The sequence below is a fragment of the Eumetopias jubatus genome, unplaced genomic scaffold, assembly GCF_037043125.1.
Source record: "Eumetopias jubatus isolate StellerSeaLion01/CBP00866 unplaced genomic scaffold, mEumJub1_p1.0 scaffold_1, whole genome shotgun sequence".
Classification (NCBI taxonomy): domain Eukaryota; kingdom Metazoa; phylum Chordata; class Mammalia; order Carnivora; family Otariidae; genus Eumetopias; species Eumetopias jubatus.
The window spans coordinates 113,495,479-113,496,835 of NW_028274807.1; the positions used below are offsets into that span (position 1 = coordinate 113,495,479).

Here is a 1,357-nt window from a genome sequence, read left to right on the forward strand (position 1 = left end):
AAGGAAAAAACTAGTGATATTTTAAACTCTTTTTCTTTCAATATAGAGAGCAATATGACTTGGTGATGAAATGTCACCAAATAATTTTGGATCTTTCCTAATGAATACAAGGTATTTATGATTAAATATGAATTTTAATCTTCTCAGAGTCTCGAATTTACTCATCTGTAAAGAACTCAGATCACTAGTATTTAGAGATGCATTATAGTATCCTCAAAATAACATTTTCAATATGTCTATGAAGCTATGACATTTCTAGCTTTAAAAACTTACTTTAACTCTTTTTCCGGTGGCGGAGTCTGGAGAAGACACGCAGAGATGGCACCTCGCAAGGGGAAGGAAAAGAAGGAAGAACAGGTCATCAGCCTTGGACCTCAGGTAGCTGAAGGAGAGAATGTGTTTGGTGTCTGCCACATCTTTGCATCCTTCAATGACACTTTTGTCCATGTCACCGATCTTTCTGGCAAGGAAACCATCTGTCACGTGACTGGTGGAATGAAGGTGAAGGCTGACCGAGATGAGTCCTCTCCCTATGCTGCCATGTTGGCTGCCCAGGATGTAGCCCAGAGGTGCAAGGAGCTGGGCATCACTGCCCTCCACATCAAACTACGAGCCACAGGAGGAAATAGAACCAAGACCCCTGGACCTGGGGCCCAGTCAGCCCTCAGAGCCCTTGCACGCTCAGGAATGAAGATCGGGTGGATTGAGGATGTCACCCCCATCCCCTCCGATAGCACCCGCAGGAAGGGGGGTCGCCGTGGTCGCCGTCTGTGAACAGAATTCCTCAAATTACTGTTTTCTGTTAATAAATTGGCTTCGTGTGAGCTAAAAAACAAAAAAAACAAAAAAACAAAAACTTATTTAAGCCATTTTGCGGGGGGAAGGGTCCAGATATATCCCTCAATTTGAAAGCAACCATCCCCTCGCCTGGATTCTGGGCAAGGAAGAGAGGGAAAAAATGGAGAGAGAAGTAATTGGCAAGGAAAGATACAAGAAAAAGAAAGATCAATGAAAAGGAGAAAAGTAGAGAGAGGACCGGGTGAGTAAGCAAACCAGGATAACTTCAAATTCCTCCGATATGGGAAAACCGAGTCAAAGCTCTCAGGACCGAGCAGGGCCATAGTGTTATTTATAAATCAAAATGCTCTGTTTTTTAAAATAAGATGACTTTTCAAAAATCATTAAACTAATTTTTAATTTCATCTTGGCATAATGACACTTTTCCCATTTCCTTACCGCCAAATCTACTCACGAGAGTAAATGGGCGGAGCACGTGACCAGGAGTGTTCCAGCCCTGTTGCAGTTACTCAGAGGCAACTGCAGAATACATTTATTTAGGACACCACACATCCCTAGG

General features: G+C 42.9%; 1 pseudogene; it reads left to right on the plus strand.

The window, feature by feature from the left end:
- The first annotated feature begins 298 nt into the window (after positions 1 to 298).
- LOC114209095 (small ribosomal subunit protein uS11 pseudogene) lies at positions 299 to 805 on the plus strand (annotated as a pseudogene).
- Positions 806 to 1,357: the final 552 nt, after the last annotated feature.